The sequence below is a fragment of the Chrysochloris asiatica genome, unplaced genomic scaffold, assembly GCF_000296735.1.
Source record: "Chrysochloris asiatica unplaced genomic scaffold, ChrAsi1.0 scaffold00498, whole genome shotgun sequence".
Lineage (NCBI taxonomy): Eukaryota > Metazoa > Chordata > Mammalia > Afrosoricida > Chrysochloridae > Chrysochloris > Chrysochloris asiatica.
The window spans coordinates 528,992-538,523 of NW_006409016.1; the positions used below are offsets into that span (position 1 = coordinate 528,992).

General features: G+C 41.6%; 1 pseudogene; it reads left to right on the forward strand.

The window, feature by feature from the left end:
• The first annotated feature begins 4,545 nt into the window (after window positions 1-4,545).
• LOC102821016 lies at window positions 4,546-9,184 on the forward strand (annotated as a pseudogene).
• Window positions 9,185-9,532: the final 348 nt, after the last annotated feature.

The window sequence follows — 9,532 nt, forward strand, 5'->3', positions numbered from 1 at the left end:
AATCTTTACAGGAGCAGATGGCCTCATTGTTTCCCGTGGAGTGGCTGGTGGGTTTGAACCACGAACCTTGTGATTATCAACCTAATGCTTAACCCACAACACCACCAGGGATCCTTCCTTACATGTATTTATTTAAAGATAAATCAATCCTGCTGGTCTTTGTGGACTGGGTAGTATTGGTCATTTACAAGTCTGCTGGAGCCTTCACTTCCTGCTTGTGCTGAGTCTAAAGGTTGGAAAGAGGTGAAAGTTTTAGCTCTTCTCAAGTATTTTCTGGGCATATGTCCAGCCATAAACATGCATGTTGCTTTCTAGAGTTCCCATTATATCCATGAGCTTTTCAAAGCCCTTCTTCCTCCACATATCTCCTTTTCCAGCATTTTCCTTTCCAGATATTTCTTGTTCTTTCTGCTGCTTGTCCCATCTGTTTTATCCCTTGCCCCAGGCAGTTGTGCCTAGTCTGTTTGCCTTTACATTCTTTAGACAAGTGCTGCCTGTAAAGCTACTCCAGCTCTGAGAAGGCTCCCAGGTAGGTAAAATAAAGGCAGGGCTCTGACCCTATCCTTCCATTCAGAAAACAACCACAAAAACAAGGCCTGTTATTGCCCCCACTGGCACCAGCAAGCAATTCCATAAATGTGATCTGGGAAGTAAGAGATGGTGGTGGTGGGTGTGTGCCATTGAATCAGTTCCGACCACAGTGACTCTGTATAGAGTTTCCAAGGTTATAAAGCTTTACAAGAGCTTCATCTTTCTCCTGCAGAGCAGCTAGTGGATTTGAACTGCTGACCTTGCAGTTAGCAGCCAAACATGTAACCCACTATGCCACCAGGTAGTGGTGGTGGTGGTAGTGTGCCGTGGGGTCAATGCCGACCCATAGCGACCCTGTACAGGGTTTCCGGGGCTGTAAATCTTTACAGGAGCAGAAAGCCTTATCTTTCTCCCTCGGAACAGCTGGTAGTTTCGAACTGCTGATCCTGAGTTAGCAGCCCAACTTGTAACCACTAGGCTACCAGAGCTCCTTTAGGAGATGGTGGTGGTGGTAGTGGTTGTTGTTAAGTATTGTGGGGTCGGTTCCGACTCATAGTGACCCTGTACAGGGTTCCTGAGGCTGTAAATCTTTACGGGAGCAGAAAGCCTCATCTTTCTCCCGTGGAACGGCTGATAGTTTCGAACTGCCGACCTTGAGGTTAGCAACCCAAAAGGCAAGTAAATTAAAACATAGCAGCTTCTTAAGTTGCAGGTATTGTACTGGTCCATCGCACTGAGAATCTCGCTTGCCTTCACTGACTCACTACTTCACCTCCAGCAACTGATCCCTTTGATGACGTGTGTAAAGCAAGCACATTGGACAATGTTCTGCTGTGATCCATACAGTTTTCATTGGCTAATTTTTGGAAATACAAAAACAAAACAATGAGCACCTGGAAATTCATTTGAGGTTATTATTGGGGGTTAGAAAAACACTAAAGGCTGCTTTTGAGTGTGGGGACAGTGATCCATCACTACCCACTGATCCATCATAGACCCTTCAGATCCCCTGTGACTCTGCCTCTTCCTTCTTACCACCTTTTGGCATTTTCTCTCTCTTGAGTCACCAGCTGGCTTATCTGAGACAGAGATTTGCCCAGAGCTAATGACCAAAGTCCTGGTATGGCGCTGTAAGATAAGCACTGGACCATAAGGTTGGAAGTTCGAACTCACCAGCCATTCCTTGGCAACCCTATGCAGGGTCATTATGGTGGCCAGCCAGCATGGTGTGGCCATTTTGGGACAGAAACAGGCAGCAAACCTGAGTGAGGAGCTCAGGAAGACAACTTCATGAAAAACATAGCTGAAACAGAAAAATCTGAAATGAAGTAAGTGGTCACACTAACAGCTCATGCCAATGTGAAAGATCCCTACTGTTTCTCAATACTTATGGAGAGAGTCCCACCAGCATGTGGCACTTCACATTGGGGCAGAGACCTGCTCTCACATCTTCACGCAATAATTCAAGGGAAGACATACACACCTAACAGCAGAGGACCCCTATGGATGTATGACCCACTAGACCCACACATAAGAGGGAATCACACCCAGAAAACCAGCCACACCAAAGTCATATGTAGACCAGTATCACAAAACAACAGCAATTGAAATAATACAAAAGAAAGTAGCAGTTCAAAGAGAAAGGGAAGAAGCTAAGTTCCTGATTGATCAAACAAAAAAGTATACAAAAATAGCAAAGATATAATAAATAAAGAAATATATAATTAAACTAAACCTCTATGTTTTGAAGATAGCTTGTTAACTGCTGTTGAGTCGGTTCTAACTCATAGCAACTCTGTCTAGGATTTCTGAGGAGTGGCTGGTGAGTTTGAACCACCGACCTCGCAGTTCAAACCAACCCTGTGGTCCAATGCAGTATCTTTGTACAAATCATACAAAGAGACAGGAAAAGAAGGCTCAAACAAATGAACAAAATAGAAAAGTTCTCTAAGGAAGAACAGATCATGAAATTACCTAACAAAGTCTAGTTTAGAAAATTAGTATTAAGTTTCCTCAAAGGGATGAAGGAAAACCCAGGGAAAAGTCTAGAATAATTCAGGAAAACAAGAACAAAATGACAAAATCAATAAAGAAATAGAATCCTTACCAAAACAACAACTAGAAATTCAGAAGCTAAACAATAAAATAACAAAAATAAACAAACTCAGTGGAAGAATATTGAAGTACAATTGAAATAATGGAACAGCAAATCAAAAAAATAGAAAACAAAACTCTTAATATTAAATTTTATGAGAAACAGGGAAAAGACTGAAGAAAAACAAAGAAACTTTAATGAGTATGTGAGGCACCGTCAAAAGAAATAATGTACAAATTTTAGGAACCACAGAAGAGGAAATTAAAAAATATACTGAGAATGTTTGAAGAAATAACAGCAGAAAAGTTTCCAAATATCATGAAAGATGAGATTTCCATCTAAAAAGTTCAATAAACCTGGTATAGGATTGTTGTTGTTGTTCTTGTTAATTGCTGTCGACTCAGTTCCAACTCATAGAGACCCTGTATAGAGTTTCTAAGGAGCAGTTGGTGAGCTTGAACCGCCGACCTTGCGGTTCAAAGCCATGTTGCAGTCCAGTGCATTAACCCACAGTGCCACACCAGGATTCCAAGCAAAACTCACCAAGATATATCATAATGAAGCTCTCCAGAACCAAAGGCAAAGAATTTGGTTTTTCACCCACCTTCCCATCCCTTTTGATTTTGAATAATTGTCCATTCCATGATGAGCAGATCTTACTAGAGTGGTTGTCCGCCCTATATACCTATCTACTGCTTGACTAAAAATTGGACCACGAGGGTACGTTCCTTTTCAGACCAAGGGACATAGTCTCAGATTCCTCCAGTCTCTTTCTGACCCAGTCATTTTTTTAAAATAATTTTGAGTTTTGTTCCACATTTTCTCCTACTCTATTTGGGACCCTTTAACGTGATCCTTTCAGAGCAGTTGGTAGTGGTAGTCAGGCACTGTCTAGTTCTTCTGGTCTCAGAGTCACGGACACTGACGTTCATGTGTTCCATTACTCCATTGGACTAATTGATTCCAAGTCTCTTCAATTCTTATCAGTCTTCTTTCTTTCACATATGCAGAGACCCATTGTTACACCAGCTACTGACACTGCTCATTCTGATCAAGGCCACAATGGAAGGATCCCAATAGAATGGGAGAAAAAAGTGTGGAACAGAACCTCAAATTCTTTTAAAAATGAGGAGGAAGAGGATCTGAAATGTGTGGCTAATTGCAACAGCTCCCTCTTCTGCCATGAGACCAGAAGAACCAGATGGTGCCTGGTCAAAGAGTGCACAGAAGATCCTGATGGAAAGGGGAAAAATGCAGAATAGAATGTGAAACCTCAGGGACTCCAGACTTTGTGGAGCCATAAAGGTTGAACGAACCCCTGAAACTATTGCCCTGAGGTAATCTTTTTATCTTAAACCAATAATATTCTCCTATGGCCTCTGAAAAACAAACACTGTTCTAAGTTAACTATAGTAAAAAATGTCTGCCTTGAGCATTATGATCTTTTAAGAACTATCTGCATTTGAGAGATTAGACAGAAATCTTAGGGAACAGTGAATTTATGTTGATGGGGGAAGAATAACTCAGAAAAAGTGGGTGAAAATGGTTACAGAACTCAAAGAATGTCACTAAATGGTAAATGTAGAAATTGTTACGTTGGTGCACATTTTGCTCAAGAACAAAAGAAATAAAATTATCGTTAAAAATCCAGAATTACAGGGGTGGGGCAGAGCTGAAGGGGTGGTGATCCAGGTGTTACTCTGTATTTGAAGTTTCAGCTGGTGTAGGTCAGTCGGAAAAAAACTCCAGTGCCTGGAGGAGACAAGTCACCACTGTCGCCAAAGTAATTGCAGCCCTCATTCCATAAACCTTGAGTTAATGGTGTTTCTTAAGTGAAACATTCAGGAATGAAGTGAGAGAGAAAAAAATCTTAAATATAAGATTTTTTATAAATTTAAAATATAAGTGACTTTTAAAGTATGTCTGTTAATTTGATGCTAGATATATACATTTATCTCCTTAGTAATGCAAAAAGGCTTTGTGGAAATCAGAGGAGCAAGCAACTGCATTTCTTGTGCTCACCTATTACTGGAGGATAAGCCATAGCAGTCTACAAAGAGGTTTTTATACAAGCAAAAAAGATATAAATGGACCGAAAGTGAAGTGCATTCTTATCCAAGCCACCATGGTTTATGTAGTAGAACCATGGTTTACGTATTTTGTAACTTAGCAGCTGTGTTCCTAAAGGCCTTAAAAAGTGAGCATTCTCATGTTCGGCATTAAAATCCTGTACACTCTGTTTTAAAGGCTAGTTTTGTCTATCAGAATGAAATGATTTCACAGTTAGCTCAATTTAAGCCAAGTTCTGGAAGGTGAAGAAAAGTATCAGATAATGGTTGGTTAAAACAGAAAAACAGAGAAACATTAAACAAGTCATCAAAATGCTAAAAACAACAACAACAACATAGTGAGATTTCAACAACCAAGAGTTCTTTTCCAGAAGAAAAAAGTCACATTATAGATAAAGATGAAGATATCAATAAAGTCCTTTTCAGTACATAAGTAGTATCACCGTAAAATTTGAAGACTCATTCTTCTTATCAAGCCATATTAATTCATCCTGGTGTGGCGCTGTAGGATAAGCACTGAACTGCAAGGTCAGTTTGCAATCACAAGGTTGACAGTTCAAATCCACCAGCCACTCCTCAGAAACCCTATTTAGGGCCCCTATGAGTCAGAACTGACTCAAAGACACTTAAAAACAACAACAAATACTTCAGGGAAGAAATGGTTCAATAAAAAAGGAACGTAAACAGTTCCAGGATAAATCAGAATTTGAAGGTAAAACAGTTTAAGGAGATGGGCTATCCAGTTCTCTGGATCCTGATTAAAGCCTGATTTAAAAAAAAAAAAAAAATCTACAGAAAAAGGCTATGAAAGCAGAGCTGATGAACAGAACAGACAAAGCTAATAGTAGAGAAAAAGCAATTTATCTCTTCAGCAAGAAAAGATTATCCCAAGAATGAGTTTTGGCCCTGTAAACTTTCACTCAATCCACAATAAAAACCTAAAAAAAAAAAAAAAAAAAAAAAAAGGAATGAGTTTTGATACTAGAATCCAGTTCAAACATTAAGGAAAACAACTGATTCAAGACTCTGCATTAACAGAATTGAAGAGCTGACTTTTCACCTTCAAGAATATCCTGAAGCAAAAGCAACTGCTGTCAAGAAAAGAATTATTCCATATGGATTACAAATTAGACAAATTAAGGGTGAAACTCCGCAGGCTACAGTTAGAGAAAATTTGGCCTTCTGGGACTACACCAATCCTGTGAAAGGGAGAGGAGACTGAATTCTCACAATTGATGGTGGAGGAACAAGAGGTATGTTATGATTTAGGCAGTGAGAAAATTCATCAGCTCTTTGATTACATTGGTGGTGTAAGCTCAGGTGCCATATTATTGTTCATGTTGGGATTGTTTCATATGCCCCTGGATAAACAGAGGAATTTTTAAAGAAAATTAGGATCAGATGTGTTTTCCCAAAATGTTACTGCTGGGACAGTCAAAATGAGTTGGTGAGAGTCCTGATGTGGCGCTGTGGGCTAATGCGTCGGACTGCAGTCATTTGAACTGCAAGGTCAGTGGTTCAAGCTCACCAGCTGCTCCTTGGAAACCCTATACAGGGTCACAATGGGTAGGAATCGACTCGACAGCACTTAACAACAACAACACGGGAAAAGATTCTCTTAAGGTTAGAATGGGATCCTCACTGCAGCTGGGGACTCAGGACCCAGGGAGGAAGAGGGGCGAGGGGGGAAGCAGGCTTATAGGATGTACCCTTTCGTTGATTGGTGATACATGGAGGTGATTGTAACCATGGTAATGAAACAATATACAATAGGATGAATGTAAAACTGAGGTTCTCCCATGTAAACTGTCACATAATTCACAATAAAACGTAAAAAAAAAGAGTGGGATCATCACTTATGATTGAAACAGCAAGAAACCCCACATGTCCTAAGCACCATCTTAAACAAAGGAGTAATGCTGATGGCATTTGGCTTCAGAAACTGGAATCAACTGTCACTATTTGGGAGGCAGTTTAGTATAAACTGAGGCAGGAGGCAGGCCACGAGCGCTTCCTCTGCTGCTTCTTGTTGCTTTACAGAGTTGTTGTTAAGTGCGGTCGAGTCAGTTCTGACTCATAGCGAGGCCCTGTACAGGGTTTCCAAGGATGTGAGTATGCACTGGGAAATGGTCTCCAGTGTGATTGAGGTTTGCTTCTGAATAGCCCTTCCGCCTTATTAATCCATGAATAGAAATGTCTTTGGCCTGGCATCCCATTCAAGTGCATAGTATCCCTGGGTACTGGATGTTATGAAAGTGATGTGAAAACGAAGCCACCTCATGTTATCAACAGTGCTACAGACACCAAGGATGGTCTACTATCTCCTGACACCTACTTGAGATTCAATGCTGTCATGTGTGAAAACATACCTCTAGGTGAAAGTTGCAATAAAAAGCTGGATCAGTTGCAGGTAGGTTGTAGAGTTGACATACAAAGAAAGAAATAAAGAAAAATGGGGGGGAGGGGATTAAGTCAAGAAAATCAGAAAATTAACGATAGGATAAAACTGAAATCTAACATATATGAAGGGCTTCCATTCTTTTCAAAATTGTGACAAGTATGTACATAGCTTCTCAAAAATGAAACTGTGCCCGGAAGGTCAGTAAGAAATTGTGTGGTTCAGCGTGAGTTAATACTGAAATACTTATGAATTATGGGGATTCCTCGAAAAAGATGCTGCCTCAGCCAGCTTCTTCCACAGTATTTAGGGATGTTTGGTCACAGAGTTCTTATGGGAATTTGATTTTTATGATATATATAAATAGTTAGGCTAAGTTTTAGGAATATTACTGTTGTACTAATTTCTTTTAGTAGATATTAATGTTGCTTTGTTTAAGGTTGGAAAATTTACTAGTATTAATTAGTGCCAAACAACAAATGGAAAAATAAAATTTCCATAACGATGTGAGATTTAAGGAGCTCTGATTTGCCTAGTGGTTACACATCAGGCTGCTAACCTCAAGGTCAGCAGTTCGAAACTACCAGCTGTTCTGCAGGAAAAAGATGAGGCTTTCTGCGCCCGTAAAGATTTACAGCCTCAGAAACCCTGTACAGGGTCGCTATGAGTCAGAACCGACTCCATGGCATATAACCAACCAACATGTTAGATATGGATGGAGTCCTGGTGTGGTGCTAACTACAAGGTCAGTGGCTCAAGCTCACCAGTCATTTTTTGGAAATCCTACGCAGAGTCACTATGAGTCAGAACCAACTTGAAGATACATAGCCAACAACAATGTTCCATGCGTTAGATCGTTGATTTTCTTTCAGGTGAAACAGTTAATAAACAGTCTTTGTTGTTTTCTAGTCTCAATTGGTTCTGTAATTCTGGATTTTCTTTGTTTCAATATTTTATCTCTATTAATGCTATGAATGCTTTCTCAGTAAATTGAAATCATTCATGATAAGCTAGAGCTAGATCTAAAAAAGTTAACATGCAGCGTTATCTTGAAATTTCAGGAGAAAAAGTGTTTGACTGGAACTGCACCGATTTTTTTCAGCCAAACAATGTTAAAATAAGCAAGTGTTGAATAGAAAATTATTATCTGCTTCTCTCCTATTTCAAATATAAAACTGCTTTGATAGAGAAATTCCATTTTTCTGCATTTTTTTTTTTTTGAGTACGACAGGAATATTTATTTCAACAACAACAAAAAACGTTGCCACTTGACGCTTGCCAGTTCAAAAGGCACAGAGCCATCACCTGCTTGTTGTGTATTTGCATTAACAAAAGCTGACCTTTTCTCCAACAATGTCCTAAGCCATCAGGGCCAGGAATGATACTCTGGGGGCTGCTGCTGCGGTTGAGTTGGTTCGGACTCAGAGCGACCCTGTATAGGATTTCCGAGGCTGTAAATCTTTCGGGAGCAGAAAGCCTCATCTTTCTACCGCGTCTCTGGAGACAGTGGTACACATTACTGCCCTTGCCCCCATATACCATCACCCCACCACCAACCTCCCCATCGCGGCTGACCACAGGATCACTGTAAGCAGCCTCTGAGTGCACTTGAGCAACAGCAGCATAGACTAGATGCTGAGGAGACAGCTCCCACTGGTGCGCAGGCGCGCCTGTCTCCAAGCAACCGCGTCCAATGAGAACAGCAGCGTCCCACCCTCACTGCCCCGCCACTTAGCTCTCCAGACAGAATCCAAAGGGAAATCCGTTTCTTGGTTACCTCCAAATGGCACTAAGTTCCCTGGAAGCTACTTCCCTGTGTCTGGCACAACTGCAAGCTTGCCACCCTGCCCGCTGCTCCAGGGAAGGCAGCTCTCTGCCCCCGCGCCCCTCGGAAAGAGTGGATGGTTTATGTCTGAAGAATGAAGCCCTGACTCTTCCAGAGCCCAGGGCCCTTAAAAACTCTTGTCCACTCTCTCCACTTCCACCCCGCTCTCCCTCTGGAAGCCTACACCTACAAGCCAGCTTGACTTAGTGGTCAGAGGACTGAACCCCGACAGGAAACGGAAGGCTGCGCATCCAGTGGCTTTCTGACAATCTTACCGATTCCCCTCCCTCTCTCTATGAAGTCTCAAGCCAGCCACTTGGGAACTGTCCTACCGGTCCTATGCCACAAGGAGGACCCAGTCTCAAGCTCCAGCACTGCCCTGGAATGGAACAGCTCCTCTTGGAGCTGGAAATCTCCAGAAGCCGGGGAAGTGCTTGGTCACAGAGGAGGGAGACCGTCTAACTCCTGGTGCGTTGTCCCGCTTTGCCAAGTGTGGCGTCTGCACTGTGCACAGATAGCTTGGTGGAGATTTGCTTACAGAGGGAGGTCAGTCTCCCCACTTTGAGCGTGGTGACTTTGTACGATAATCACTGGACTGTGAACCACAAGGTCAG